General features: G+C 44.0%; 1 protein-coding gene across 1 annotated transcript in view; it reads right to left on the bottom strand.

Moving 5' to 3' along the window:
* The window catches only part of LOC122806161 (high mobility group protein HMGI-C-like), a 202799-nt gene that overhangs the window by 55480 nt on the left and 131726 nt on the right, over positions 1-15593 (bottom strand). The window lies entirely within an intron of this gene.

Raw genomic sequence — 15593 nt, 5'->3', positions numbered from 1 at the left:
TACATAGCTGTATGTGGAGGGACTGAAAAGGTATATAGTAGGGTTGTGGGAGCTTAAATAGGGGCTTGACAAGGACATATTTTGGAGTTGAGTAGATGAAGTTTGAGTTTTTCTTTAAAGTGGGATGGGTGACTGATTGAAAGTACAGTTGTGCACACTTACCATAAATGTAGATGTTCAAGTGTATTCACTGTTGCAGTCATCACACTTGGGTTACCCTGCCAGGGGTAGCCCTCAGTCAGCCCGAATACTAGAGGCTTAGTATTTCTGTGTCAGTTGCTGTCACTCCAGGACTGACATCAGGTCGTCAGTGGTATATAAACAGGCAGCCAATGCCATTACATCAGATTTTCTTGCCCCACATGTCAGGAGCCCCCAAATAGGGAGCTAGGTTATGGTGGAATAACACCACCAGTAGAAAGTAAATACCAAATAGCCCTGTAAAGAGTGAGGAAGCGAGAGAGAGAGAGAGAGAGAGAGAGAGAAGTGGGATAGAGGGTGAGAAACCAGGACTGCAACAGTGAATACACTCGAACATCTACATTTATGGTAAGTGTACACAACTGTACTATGTTCTTCATGTTTCCCTGTTGCAGTCATCACACTTGGGTTGATTCCCAAAGGTGAAGAAATGGGTGGGGTCAGTCAAGAAGAGTTGGGGCTGGCTAGTAAGCCCTGCAGGACTGTGGTTGCAAAGCCTGCCCTGGATTTGGAAAAGATAGGCAGGTGGTAATGCTTGGTGAAGGTATGAACAGAACTCCATGTTGCAGCCTCCAGGACGTCCCTGCTAGGGACTCCTCTAAGAAAAGCTACAGAGATGGGAGTTGCCCTAATGGAAAGTGTTCTGACCCCCTGTGGGGGTGGTTTCCCATGGTGTTTGTAACAGACATGGATACAGTTTGCTATCCATTTGGAAATGGTTTGTTTTGATATGGCCTTGCCCTCTGCCCCTGCTGCAAAGCTGACTAGTAACTGGTCAGTTTTCCTAAAGGGCTTAGTCCTATCCAGGTAGAATCTGAGCTGTCTGTGCACATCTAAAGAGTGCAGTATCCTTTCTCCCTTATTTTGAGGTTTAGGGAAAAAGGTGAGCAAATTAATAGATTGGTTGATCGCCACACTGGACACCACATTAGGCATGAAAGTTGGGTTAGTCCTGAGGGAGACCTTGTCAGCATGAAAAATGATGAAAGGTTCCACAGCCGTGAGTGCTTGTTGCTCAGACACTCTTCTAGCTGAAGTGATGGCCAGAAGCAAGGCTGTTTTCCAGTAGAGGAATTTTTATTCTGCTGAAGCTGCAGTCTCAAAGGGGGGGTAACATGAGCTTTTCCAACATGAAGTTAAGGTCCCAAGCAGGGGTAGGGGCTCTTCTGGGTGGCCTTAAGTTGTTAGCCCCTCTAAGGAACTGCTTGATGAGAGGGTGTGAAAAGAGAGGTGGCTCTGTGCTGTAATGAGCAGAGATGGCAGAGGCATGGATTTTAACAGAAGAGAAGGACAGGCCCCTGTGAAGCATGTCTGCTAGGTAATCCAGGATGAGAGGTAAAGAGGGCTGTGCTGGTTCAGCTCCTTTATCCTGGATCCAGGAGCAATACCTTTTCCACTTGTCAGCATAGGATTTTCTAGTGCTGAGTCATCTGGTTTCACGTGCAATGTCCAGGACTTGCTTGCTTAGGCTGGTCACTGGAGGAGAGGTCAAGGAATAAGCCATGCTGCCAGGTTCAGGGTCTGCAATTATGGATGCAAGAACTCTCCCTTCTGCTGGATCAAGAGAGTTGGAATCTGAGGGAGGTGCCATGGAGGCAACGGAGACAGACTGTGCAATAATGGGTACCAGTGTTGGCATGGCCAGTCTGGTGCAATCAGGATTGCCCTTGGTCTTTCCTCCCTTATTTTGAGTAACACCCTTGTAAGAAGAGATAGAGTGGGAACTACATAGATCGAGATGTTTACCCATTGGCTTTGCTGTGAGGTTCCCTGGTGCAGAATATGCTGAGCTGGTGGTTGTTGTGGGAGGCAAATAGGTCCAACTTCGGGGTACCCCATTTCTGGGTTACAAGGCTGATGGTGTTATGGTTTAATTGTCACTTGTGTGGGTCTAGATTTCTGCTTAAGTTGTCTGGCAGAGAGTTTTGGTTGCCTGGCAAGAATTTTGCTAGCAGGTGGATATGCATGTCTGAAATGGTGTGCCAAAGGGTCATGGCTAGCCTGCAGAGTGGGTGAGAGTGGGTTCCTCCCTGCTTGTTGATGTACCACATCACTGTGGTGTTGTCTGTTTTGATTAGTAGAGGCCCCAGAGAGAGTAGGGGTCTGAAAGTTGTCAGAGCATGCTGAAGAGCTAGCATCTCTTTTTGGTTGACGTGCAGATGAATTTGACTTGGGCTCCAGTGGCCCTAAATGCACCTGCGGTCCAAGTGTGCACCCCAGGCATAGTCTGATGAATCTGTGGTTAGGGTCTGGGTGGCGTGGGTTGTGAAAAGGGAAGTCCCTTGTTGTGGTTGGATGCTGCTGCCCACCAAAGAAAATATTTCCTTAGACAAGGTATCATAGGTATGATCGTTTCCAGGTCCTGAAAATGTTGACACCAAAGGCTTTTTAAGTACCAATGAAGTTTCCTCATATGCAGTCTGGCATATGGAATTAGTAGAATGCAGGAGGCCATGAACCCTAGAGCTTGCAGGATTTTCCTTGTGGATAGCTGGGTTCTGGTGGCCAATTAAGAGAAGTAGCCTGTCAGATAGGCTTGTTTTTCTGGAGTAAGGAATGCCATCTGGGATGCTGTGTCCAGGCTTGCTCCCAGGAATACAATTTTCTGACTGGGGACTAGTTCGGATTTCTTTTCGTTTAAAGTGTACCCCAGTGAGGTCAATAGGTCCTTAAGAAATGTCAGGTGCTGCAACAGCTTTTCCTGACTGTCCGCCTGAATCAGGCAGTCATCCAAGTAGGGGTAAATTTTAATATTTCTTTGTCTGCAAAAAGCAATGGCTGGAGCCAGGCATTTTGTGAAAACTCTGGGAGCAGTGGATAAGCCAAAGGGAAGTGCAGAGAACTGATAATGCATAGATCCTTCCCTGAAACTTAGATATTTTCTGCAAGAGTCTCTGATTGGGATGTGCAGATAGGCCTCTTTTAGGTCTAGGGTGGCTAACCAGGCATCTTTGGATAGCAATAGGAAGAAGCTGCTGGAGGGTGAGCATTTTGAATTTTGGTACCACCAGGAAGGTGCTTAGAATGGATAGATCTATGATTGGCTGCCAGGTGACCTCTTTTCTGGGTGCCAGGAAAAGTCTGGAATAGAAACCTTGGCCTATCTTGAGCAGGGAATGAACTTGGTTTTGTGCCTCTGCCCACTAGTTTGGAGGAAAAAGCTTTCTTGGGAAGACTCCCCAAGCTTTTAAGAAGGTGGTTGGGTAGAAGTATTTGCTGAAGAAAATAGGCTCTGTGAAATGACAGAGGCAAACCCAGCTCTAGCCCTCAAAATTGAGCAAAGGTAGTAATGTTTAGTGAGAGCTTAGACAGATGATCATGTTGTAGCCTCTGGAATGGCTTGTGTGGGCATCCCTTTTAGACCAGCAGAAGCTGTAGATTTATGCCTGATGGAATGAGCTTTGGCTTTTCAAGGAACTTGTACACCATGGTGAGAATAAGAAAGAGTGATGCAATTATCAATCTGTTTAGAAATGGCTTGTTTTCTCATAGGTTTCCCTTGCTTAACCTCAGCAAATGCTACCAACAGTAGGTCTTATCTGTTAGAGAAAAGTACAGCTGTGTACACTTACCATAAATGCAGATGTTCGAATGTATTCACTGTTGCAGTCATCACACATGGGTTATCTGCCTGCAGGTAGCCCTCAGTGAGCCCGAATACCAGAGACTTAGTACTTCTGTGTCGGATGCTGTCGCTCCACGACTGACGTCCGGTCGTCAGGGGTATAAAAACAGGCAGCCGATGCCATTACATCAGTTTTTCTTGCCCCAATTATCAGGAGCCCCCCAAATAGGGAGCTAGGTTATGGTGGGGAACACACCACCAGTAAAAAGTAAATACCAATACCCCAGAAGGGGTTAGTAATAGCCATAGATAGGAGTGAGAGAGAGAAAACCAGGGGTCTGGAGGGAGGGAAACCAGGACTGCAACAGTGAATACACTCGAACATCTACATTTATGGTAAGTGTTGAATTTTAACTCTGCTGATGCAGCAGGTTCAAAGGGGGGAAGTGTGAGCTTTTCAAGTACAAAGTAAATGTCCCAAGCAGGGGTGGGGGCTCTCCTTGGTGGCCTTAAGTTTTTTGCCCCTCTCAGGAACTGTTTGATAAGAGTATGCGAGAAGAGAGGTGGCTCAGTGTTGTAATGAGCAGAAACGGCTGAGGCATGTATCTTAATGGAGGATAAGGACAGGCCTTTGTGGAGTAGATCTGCTAGGTAATCCAGGATAAGAGGCAGAGAGGGCAGTGGTGTGTCCTCTCCTTTAGATTGAATCCATGAGCAGAACCTTTCCCACTTATCAGCACAGGATTTTCTTGAACTGGGTTTTCTGGCTTCGAGAATGATGTCCAGCACCTGTTTGCCTAAGGTTGCTGGGGGAGAATTCAAGGAATGAGCCAGGCTGCAAGATTTACGGTTTGCAGTTGTGGATGCAGAATCTGTCCCTCCTGTTGAGAGAAGAGGGTTGGATTCTCATATAGGTGCCAGGGTGGCACTGATGTCAGGCTGCGCAGGAGTGGGTAGCAGTGCTGGCGTGGCCAGTCTGGGGCAATCAGAATTGTCCTTGGTCTGTACTGCTTTATCTTGAGTAATACTCTTGAAAGGAGGGGCAGAGGGGGAAAGGCATAGACTGAGCGCTTTACCCACTGAAAAGATAGGGCATCCACTTTCCAGGCCCTGCTGTGTGGATTCCTGGTGCAGAATCTGCTGAGCTGATGGTTGTAGGGGGGAGGCAAAGAGATCCACCTCTGAGGTCCCCCATTTCTGAATCAGAAGGTTGAAGGTGCTGTGCTCCAATTGCCACTTGCTTGGATCTAGGAGATTTCTGCTCAAGTCTTCTGCCAGTAAGTTTTGTTTGCCTGGCAGGAACTGAGCTTGCAGATGGACTTGAATGTCCAAGGCCATGTTCCACAGGCCCATGGCTAGCCTGCAGAGTGTGTAAGAATGGGTTCCCCCTTGCTTGTTGATGTACCACATAACTGTGGTGTTGTCTGTTTTTATTAGCAGTTGTCCTGGAAAGATTAGGGATCTGAAAGCTGTCAGGGCATTCTGTACAGCTAGCATCTCTTTTTGGTTGATGCGCAGATGAATTAGACTTGGGCTCCAGTGGCCCTGAATACATTTTCCATCCATGTGTGCCCCCCAGGCATAGTCTGATGTGTCTATGGTTAGAGTCTAGGCAGCTTGGAGTCGAGTAAATGGCAGTCCCTTGTTGTGGTTGCATGCTTCTGCCCACCTGAGGAACTCTGTCCTTAGACAGGGTATGACAAGAATGACTTTTTCCAGGTCCTGGCACTAAAGACTTTTTAAGTACCATTGGAGTTTCCTGATATGCAGTCTTGCATATGGAATCAGCAGTATACATGAGGCCATGAACCCTGGGGCTTTCAGTATTTTTCTTGCAGATAGCTGGGTTCTGGTGGCCATTTGTTTGAAGTAGTCTGGTCAGATAGACTTGTTTTTTCTGAGATGAGAATGCCATCTGGGAAGTTGTGTCCAAGCTTGCTCCCAGGAATACAATCTTTTTGACTGGGTACCAGTTTTGATTTCTTTTCATTGATGGTGTACCCCAAGGAGGTGAGAAGATTTTTCACGAATGTCAGGTGCTGCAGCAGCAATTCCAGACTGTCCGCCTGAATCAGGAAGTCGTCCAAGTACGGGTAAATTTGGATATTTCTCTGCCTGCAGTATGCAATGGCTGGAGCTAGGCATTTTGTGAATACTCTGGGTGCAGTAGATAAGCCAAAGGGAAGTGCAGAGAACTGATAATGCATAGACCCTGCCCTGAAATGTAGGTACTTCCTGCATGATTCCCTTATGAGGATATGCAGATAGGCTTCCTTTTAAGTCTAGGGTGAGTAACTAGGCATCCTTGGCTAGCATAGGAAGAAGCTGTTGCAGGGTAAGCATTTTGAATTTTGGTACCACCAGGAAGATGTTGAGAATGGAAAGATCCAGGATTGGGTGCCAAGAGCCCTCTTTCCTGGGTACCAGGAAGAGTCTGGAGTAGAATCCTTCAGCCCTCTGTTCTACTGGAATCGGCTGAATAGCTCTGATATTGAGCAGGGAAAGTACTTGGTTTTGAGCTTCTGCCCACTGGCTTGGAGGAAGGTCTGGAAACCCGCTTGGGGTTGGCAGTGAATTGAAGTAAAATTTGTACCCCTGGGATACAATGTTGAGGACTCACCGGTCCTGAGTGATGGACATCCAGTTTTTTGCATGAAGGGCAAGTTTTCCTCCTAGGGGCACAAGTAATTGGACAGGGCTGGGGAGTGGAGTAAAGAAGTCATTTGAGCTTTTTCGGTAAGGAGGTGGCTTACCACTCCCTGCTTTAAGGGTGGGGGCACTCCATTGCTTATCTGCATACCCTGAGACTGTAGTCTGAGTGGTCTGGTTCCCCTGGGTCTGGTTTGAGAAGGCCTGGAGGGGGCTGGAAAGGACCAGTGTTTGGAAGGGCAATGCCTACTAAATCTAGGGGGTTGCACTTGTAAGAATTCTTTAACAGTCTGCATAGACTTATCTTTTTTTTCCATCTTTTTAAGAACATCTTCTGCTTTGGTGCCAAACAAACAGCCCTTATTCACAGGAGCATCTAGTAACTTTGATTTGACATGGTCTGGCAAGGTCTTCTCCTTCAGCCAAGCATGTCTTCTCAGTACAGAGCCAGTGACAGCTGCCCAGCAAGGTGCTTCTAGGGCGTCAAAGCCACACTGCAAAGTATGCTTGCTGACTTGGCTTGCAGACTGCATAAGCTCCTGCAATTCTTTATTTTCTGCACAGTCTGAAAATGTTGCCACTTTTTGTTTAATAAGTTCCATAATATGTTGCTGGTACTTCAGCATGTGAAACTGACAATTCAATGCCCTAATAACAAGAGTTGCAGAGGTATATACTTTCTTACCCCATCTGTCCAAAGCTCTGGAATCCCTGTCTGAAGGGGTGGGATTCTTGGGAGTAAGACTAGATTCCATAAAAACATCATCCACAACATCCAGGACAGGTGGTATTGCTAAGGGTCTGTGTTGAGGCAACTCTAGAAATTCTCTGAGTCTCTTTTTGGACTGAGCATAGTCTTGACATTCCCAGTGGAAATGTTCTCATAAGGTATGCAAGGTTTCACCAAAAGAAAAGTCCTCTGGAGGGGAGGCAGAGGGAATGGATTCCTCTGCATCTGAATCCTCATAAGCAGATAAGGGCACGTCTTTATAATCAGAAATTTCAGAGTCATCGGACTCCTGGTCTGTATAAGCTGAAGGGGACTGGACTCATTGTCTCTTGGCAGGGGAAGGCTAACTTCCCCTAATAAGCGTAATAAGGTCTTCAGCCATTCTAAGCATTTGTTTTTGTGGCATGGGAGCAGGTGCATGCGCTTTAGTCGTCAGTTTTCTATGCGTAGTGCGTACTCTGGGCCTAAGAAACTTGGTAGTTTTGGTTAAAAAAGAAGTCATCGGTTTGAGTCGAACATCGGTTGAGCGAAAAACTGCCTCAGAAGCCGGTACCTGCTCAGCAGCTCTGGACCCATCCAAGGTAGAGACATCTGCAGGTTCCATAGTCGAAGAAGAGTCTCGCAGCATACCGGAATTCGAATGGGTCTCAGTAGAGGCCTGCAAATCCATTGAAGTGGGCATCAGGGGCTGTGAAAGCACCTCACTGAGTACCGCTGGACTGGCAACTATCTTAACGGAAGCGTTGTCGGCAGTTTTGGACCTATGCAGTCTGTCTCTGTCTTTATCTTTTACGTTTTTTCAGAATATCAGTAGTTGGATAGCTTACCGAAGTTATTTCAGAATATGGAGATCGAGAGTGAAAGGATTTTGTGACAAAGAGAGCCCGACGACGAATGGTTCGGGTGTTAAATAAGGCACAAAACCAACAGCAAAGGACGTCGTGGTCTGGGTCTAAACAGTTGACGCAGTAAGAATGAACATCTCTGTGAGGTATTTGCTTTCAACAGGCAATACAATTTTTAACTTTTTCTGACATCAGTTAGAGTAAGAAAAAAGGCTCCCCAACGGGGGTACTTAGCTTTAGAAGACTTCAGGATTATTAAATTTGTAAACGAAAATTCAGGTAGTGAGACTGATGTAATGGAGTCAGCTGCCTGTTTTTATACCCCTGACGACCAGACGTCAGTCCTAGAGCGACAGCATCCGACGCAGAAATACTAAGTCTCTGGTATTCAGGTGACTGAGGGCTACCTGCAGGCAGATAACCCAAGTGTGATGACTGCAACAGTGAAACACGAAGAACATCTGGTCATTTGCAAGTAATATCTCAACTGCGTGTGCACATCTAAGGAATGCAGAATCCTTTCTCCTTTGCTTTGCAGATTTGAAAAGAACAAAAGAAGGGATATTAATGACTTGATTCAAGGATAATTGTGAATTGACTTTAGGCATAAAGGAGGGGTTGGTTTTGTGGGTGAACTTATGCATGTGGAAGAAAAGGAAGGGCTTCTTGCACATGTCTGACAGAGGTGAGAGCTAAAAGCAAAGCAATTTTCCATGTTAAAAGCTTGATAGGAACTGAAACCGCAGGTTCAAATGGTCTCAGAGTGAGTAGTCTGACCACAGAATTTAAGTTCCAGGGAAGAACAGGTTCCCTTCTAGGTGGGTGGGCTGATGTGAATAATCCCGTTAAGAAATTGGGGGGGGGTTGACTTGGGATGCAGGCTGAACCTTAATGCTGGAATAGGATAACCTTTGTCTGAATAGGTAGAAGTAGCACTCAAGTACTTGAGATATGTTAGCTTGCACTAGTGCCAGAAAGAAAATCTTTTCCATTTAGCTAAATAAGACTTTCTAGTGTTTGGTTTTCCGGCCTCTTTTAAAATTAATAGGACATCTTGTGAGTAGGGTAAAGTGGATGGTGTCAAAATCTAATCCTCAAAGTTTTGAGCTTGTGAGTTGCCAGGTCTGGGTAAATTACAGACCCCTTGTTCTGGGTGAGACCATCCATGATCAGTAGTAGTGTTCTGGCCTTCCACTAACTGAGACAGATGAAGGAAGAAAAAGTATTACCTGTGTCAGGAAGGATCATCAGAATCATTCTTGGCCTGTCTTATCCAACCTTTAGGAGCATCCCGGGTATAAGGGGCACATCACTGAAAAGGCATACAGGAATAGGTCTCAGCATTTGAAGGAGGAGACACCCAGTCTCTATGCCCCTGCTTGCCAGGTTGTAGAGCAGCACTTGTTCAACTGTTTGTTATCTGAAGAGGCAAGGAGATACATGTCTGGGATGAATGAGATCCAGAATTATTTTTTCTTCAGCATCCATTCACAGTTTAGGAGAACTTGGCTCAGAGAATCTACCAGAGATTGTCCTTTCTTGAAACAGGAGCTGCTAAGGGTGTTGTCCTGAGTTACTGTGCAACTGTCCAAATATTCATAGCCAGTCTGCATAAGGATGAGACAGTATCCCCCCAGTTTATTTATGTACAACATAACTATGGTATTGCCTGTCCAAATCTGAAGAGTTCATAGAATCAGCTTGTCCATGCTGGCCAAAGAAAACTGCCATTATCTCTTTCTGAATGATATGCTGTTTTGTCTGCTGCATGTCTCTAGTCCGCTAAACTCTGAGATGTCCTAAGTGGGCCTGTCGTGCCTTGTCTGGCAGAAGGAAATGGGCCACTAGATTTGTATGAACACTTTCCATCCACCATAGAATGTCCTTTTTAGGCTTGTTAGTAGAGGAATCATAGTTTCTAGAGGCTGTGATTGCTGACCCAAGTGTTCTTTAAGAACCATGTTTTCTCATGTATAACTTTGCCATGGGGCTCATGATAATGCATGAAGCCATGCAACCCATGGCTTTGAAGAATTCCTCTTGCTAAAACAATGTGATTGGTTTGAAGGTCTTTGAGGTATTGTGATAAAGAAAGGACTTTGTCCTGAGGAAGGAAGGAAGGAAGGAAGGAAGGAAGGAAGGAAGGAAGGAAGGAACGAAGGAAGGAAGGAAGAAAGGCAGGAAGGAAGGAAGGAAGGAAGGCTTTCTGCTGCACAGCATCTATGACTGCCCCCAGGAAGGTAATTATTATTCTTGGCTGCAGTTGTGACTTCTGGAGAGTGAGGCTTAGGCCCACCTTCTGAAAGCAATCTGTGATGAAGTTCTAGGGAAAACTTTGCCTGAGTCAGTCAGTTGTCCAGGTAAGTACATATATGGACTTTTAGTGTCCTGCAGAAAGCAATGACTGGTGCCAGACATTTTGCGAAAACCCTTGGAGCAGTAGATAAGCCAAATGGTAAGTCATAAAATTGGTAATATAATCCCCCTTCTGAAAAACATAGGTACCGTCTGAGTTCCTGCTCTATAAGAGTATGAAGGTAGGCATTCTTTCAGTCCAGAGTCACCATCTCTGCCCCTTGAATGACCAAGGGAAGTGCTTTTGCAGGGCTAACATCTTGAATTTGGAAACAAAGGAATTTGTTTAATCTTGAGAGATGTAGGATAGGTTTCTATATACCTTCTTTTCTGGGTATGAGAAAAAGGCTTGAGTAGAATCCTGTGTCCAGTTCTTTTCTGTGAACTCTTTGAATGGAAACCTGCACAAACAGATCTTTTATAATGGGAAGAAACACCTTTTCTTGGTTTATTGGAGATGGTAGATCCACAGGAAGGGAGTTTTTTTCCAGAACTAAATAGCATCACCTTCCTTTATTACTTTCGGTACCTATTTATCCTCAGTTATGTCTTCCCAATGGTGGTAAAAAGCTGACAGTCTTTCCGCTGGGGGGGAAAGGGTAGAGTTTGGAAATCGGATTGGGATAGGGAGGGATTTGGGGGACAGGAAGGAAGTGCTGGGGATAGTCACAGCTGCTCCCGGGGTGGGGCAGGTTCCTTGAATCCCCACATTGCTTGGTTTAATTTTCTTTGCAAATGTAGTCTTTTCCCCATAGTCTGTCTAGTCTTGCATGTTAGGATGGAAAGGTCCCAGACTTGGAAGGGTAGCTCCTATCATATCTGGGAGTGGCAGACATGTAGTATTCATTGACACATTTAATTTGTTTCCTCTTTCTTATCCAGTTTATTAAATATTTTCTCAGTCAGTGATCCAAAAAGTAACTCCTTGTCCAAAATAGCATCAAGGAGCTCACGCTTTTTTGTCCCTCTGAAGTCTCTTGTCTTGTATCCTGTCTGACTTGGATTTAATCTGTACCTGCAATGACTGATAGCCAGGGTGGCTGTCTTTTTACCAAATCAGTCCAGCAATCTGCTTTCCCTGTCATTTGCTGGAGGTTTCATGGATGTACTCCCAGGAGCTCCTTCATCGGACTCTGTAGAGAACACTGAAAATGATCTGCAGCTAGATTATTATAAAGGTACTTATGAGATTCTAGTACCCTATAGAAGTGATCTAGCTTCCTAGGAGTAGGGGAAAGGAGTCAGGGTGCAGAGAAATGTCCTGAAGCATATCATCCAAGACAACATGAACTGGTGAATTGCCAAAGGTCTAGGGACAGGAAGATTTAAAAGCTCTCTGTAATGAGTATGAACATTAGAAAACTCCCTATGCCCTCGATTAAATGCCTCCCTCATCCTGTGAAGGTTGTCACCAAAGGATAAATCCTTAGGGAGTGAAGCTGAGGATAAGATGTCATTAGAATTAAAATATTCAAAAGGCTGAGTTGGAAGATATTCTACATGTGCCAGTTCCTCCTCCTCTTTTAATTCTCAGGAATCTGAATCTTCCTGGAGAAGTGTCCCTTCTCCATTTCTCAGAGAAAGTTCCTGGCACAGGATCCTTTTGTGGTCTTCATGAAATCAATGATGCCATGGACCAGCCTGATCACGTCTTGTGAAGAAAACTTGGAAGAAGAGCAAGTGGGCAGCAATGGCTGGGGCAAACCTGAAAGCCTCTTGGATTTGGATGGCCATGGCTTAGGGGAAGTGAAGACCTCAGGTCATAGGCAACAGGCAGCAACCTCAATCAGGTTCCCAGGGATCTCCTCCCAAACAAAAAACAAAAGTGTACAAACATCACACTCGTGACCAGAACACAGGCATCAGAAGCCATAACCTGCCCAGTGGCTTAAGACACAACCAGTTTGGGCCTGGTGTCTGACTGTCAACTAAGGACCTTAGCTCTGATGGCCTCCAGAGGGGTCGAGCCAGTAGACCCCAACCTAGAAGACACTGGACCAGGGCGCTGCAAACACACCCCACCTGCATTGGCGACATCACTTCTAGTCAAGGGCCTGCACAAAGAAATGTCAGCTGAATCTCCAACATCTCTCTCACTCAAACATTTATCCTTATACTTTTCTGTAAGGAGGGCTTGAGAACCAGCTGATGTTGAAGGACGTGAAACCTTGTTTGACTCCATATGTATCTGAAAGGACTCAGCTTTATGTTTAATGGTCTTGGAATTGAACCTCCTTGCACAATACTGACAATAAGCAAAATTGTGCTGAGTGCCTAGACAAAACAAGCCAAGTGAATTAAAATCTTTGTGGGGAATCTGCTTTTTTAACAAGAAAGACATTTATTTTCTAAAATTTAACAAGAAAAAATTTCCCAAGTGGGGTACTTATCTGAAGGCATGTAGAACTGATGTGATTCAAACCAACAGACTGAAAATGCAAAGTAAAGGTAGTGTCATGAATCAGGCTACATGTCAAGAAAGAAATGAAGATGGAGGTAGCTGATACCCATTTTATACCCTGATGTCTAGATGTTGGTCTGCACTGACATCTACTGGCATCTGCCAGATGGTGAAAATACTAAAGGTATTCAAGCAGGCCACAGTCTTTTGCATGGCAGGAAAGACCCAAGAGCAATACTGCAACGTTGACTACAAAGAATACCAATACTTAACTTATCCTTTTCAGTGAAATTTTTATTCCCCCTACTCACTAACCTGAAGATGTGTAGGGGCCCACTAATCATTCACTATCTCCAGTCATCCCCTCTGCAGATGAGAACAATGTGGCAGACACCTACGGTTATGACACCGTGTGCTGCTGAGATTTTTTCTTTTACATGTTGCACCCACTACCCATCACTGGTGATGTCCTTCAACATCGTTGTGGCTGTAATTCTATTATTCCACATGCTAGCATGCTTCGCACATCAAAGTTTGACTGGATATTTGTTTAGTTAGTTGCACTAGCACTAGGTCTTAGTGCAAGGCAGATCCCTCATGCCTTCTCCTCACAAAACTAAGCTGGGCATTACTTATTTAGCCCCAGTCAAGCAGTCACCCAACTGCCAATTTGATAAATGAATTAAGACAACATGTATGCTAAACATTCACCTCCACCTATTACATGAATGTGATATTAACTAGTGTATTTTGCCCAGTGTACTAAATGCTGTGCATAGATGAATGCAACACCTGATAACACTAAAGGTTTGTGTTCTTCATGTCAAAAGGTGGATGATGTGCTTATAGTTATTAATAATAAATCTAGACGTACTGAAAATGAGTTCACTTGTGCAATTCACCTTTGTCCTCTGCTAGTAAAGATTACACAACCTCTATTAAACATGATACTACTGTAGACAGCTTTGGAATTCAGGATACAAGCATGCAGCAATCAGAAGGTTCAGATCATGTAGAAGAAAATAAGAAAAAAAAGACAGAAATGGATAAGTTCATTACAACTACTATGAAGAAAAAAGAAACTGATTAATGTTTATAATGCAGAAAGAATATATACAAAAATGACACTGCTCCTTTATGACACAGGTGCAGGGAATGAAAACATTTTTCAATCACAAAACATGCAGTCTACAGAAAATGGCATCATTTTTCCAACAGAGTAGGAAAAAGATGCAAAGGGCAGGCTAAACAGAAGAAATTCAAATTGACCTGGAAGGATTAAAGAACATTACTGAAAGAAAAAAAAAGAAGAGAAAGACTGAAGCTGACAATATGGTTCAGGCTGTGAAAGTACAGACAGTTAGATGAGAACTGTGATAAAATAAGTGGAGAAAACGGGTCTATATTAGAACATAGAATATTTAACAGTTTGAATCACTAAAGGTCGATCTTTAATGATCAAACTGTTAAAACATCGAATGTTCACAAAAAAAATAAATAAAAACAACAACAACAACAAAAAACTAAATGGTGTAGGCAGGGGGGAAAGCCCCCCTGCACCCCCCACATCCCCCGCTACCTAAATGTACGAACTCCGAGACCGCACTATCTCCCCTTACGGAGATTTCCGTTTACTTCTTCGATGTTCTGCAGTTTCGCTATTCTCGTGTCGACAATGTCAGATTTGACATTGTTGGCTTTCGAGAATTTAATATAGACCTGTGAAAACAGTGAGCTTAATAAGACTAACGGTAATGAAGAGCATTCTTTTATAACAACCAAAAGAGCTGACATTACTGAATTAGCAACGGGAGATTCTTTGGATCTAGTCAGAAATTGTACACTAGTAATTGCTGACTCAATTACTGGTGGAAAGGATGCCCACATTTGCATAGAGGATAATGAAAGTCAAATACAGTTATGTTTGCAAGCGGCAAAAATACAGGAAGTGAGCACAGTTTAGAATGCCTTAATATAAGGAAGTGCGGAATTGGTTTTTATTCATATTGGTTCAAACAATCTCATCTTAAAGGCCTCACCGCCCCTTAGTAGTGAACTTCCAGCCATCTTAGATAGCATAGTTTGTACAGGTGCTAGAAAATATTTTGCAGAAATCACATATGGAAAGAAGTTAGATAAGCATGAATAAAAAAGATTTTTTGATAAATACCTACATGAAAAATGTCACATTTTAAAAACTGGAAATTCATAGAACATCCTAGGCTAACCTGGGGCGCATGTACTTATACAGGAAAGAGTCCACTTGTCAAGACAAGGGAAGAGAATTTTTGTAGCACATACATTGCAGTATTTGACTAATATAAGACAAGATTTTTGCCAGGTCAGAAATGTAACAGTTCACAGACAGCAACATTGATTTACTACAAATAAAAAAAAAAAATGTTTTGGCAAACGGCAGAGCACTTTATTAAAATTAAAGGTAAGCATTCTCGTAGAACAAATTCCACTTCATCAGACCATATATCACATTGCTATACAAAAGTACAGTTGTGTACACTTACCATAAATGTAGATGTTCGAGTGTATTCACTGTTGCAGTCATTACATTTGGGTTATCCTGCTGGCAGGTTGCCCTCAGTCGGCCTGAATTCCAAAGTCTTGGGTCCTGCATCAGTTGCTGTCGCCTCTTCCCTGACGTCAGGTCGTCAGGGGTATAAAAGATGCAGCTGACTCCATTTTATTCAGTTTTTCTTGCCCCAGATGTCAGGTGCTCCCAAAAGGGTAGGCTAAAATTATGTAAATAAAACATACATGCGCCAAAATAAGCTTTACCTTCATCTATAAGCAAAAACACCACCCAGGTTGTACAGATTAGAGAAGTAAAGA

Source organism: Protopterus annectens, chromosome 7.part0, assembly GCF_019279795.1.
Source record: "Protopterus annectens isolate FY-2018-M chromosome 7.part0, PAN1.0, whole genome shotgun sequence".
In the NCBI taxonomy this organism is placed as follows: Eukaryota; Metazoa; Chordata; order Ceratodontiformes; family Protopteridae; genus Protopterus; species Protopterus annectens.
Note: the sequence above shows the minus strand (reverse complement) of the source record. Positions and strands in the feature narration are given on the sequence as shown.